Consider the following 418-nt stretch of genomic DNA (forward strand, 5'->3'; position numbering starts at 1 on the left):
TGTTTGGAGGAGATGTTTATGATGCATTCAAAGTATGTGGAAAAAATAAAACTCAGTGAAATAGATGCAGACGGCTTAATGTCGTCATGCATTTTTGTACGCGATAGAGCCATTTTAACTATTGTTCGTGGGAAAACTAGAGATACATAGAGTATATCATATATATATATATATATATATATATATATAGATAGATAGATATATATATATTTATATACATATATGTATATATATATATATATATATGTACATATATATTATATACATATATATATATATACATATATATATATATATTTATATACATATATGTATATATATATGTACATATATATATATATTAGTGCTGTCAATCGATTAAATTTTTTTAATCGCGATTAATCGCATCAATGCCTGAGTTAACTCGCGATTAATCGCA

General features: G+C 23.2%; 1 protein-coding gene across 3 annotated transcripts in view; it reads right to left on the bottom strand.

Moving 5' to 3' along the window:
* sacs (sacsin molecular chaperone) overlaps positions 1-418 on the bottom strand; it is a 35,074-nt gene that overhangs the window by 21,650 nt on the left and 13,006 nt on the right. The window lies entirely within an intron of this gene.

This window comes from Cyprinodon variegatus, unplaced genomic scaffold, assembly GCF_000732505.1.
Source record: "Cyprinodon variegatus isolate N-32 unplaced genomic scaffold, C_variegatus-1.0 Scaffold1168, whole genome shotgun sequence".
NCBI lineage: Eukaryota > Metazoa > Chordata > Actinopteri > Cyprinodontiformes > Cyprinodontidae > Cyprinodon > Cyprinodon variegatus.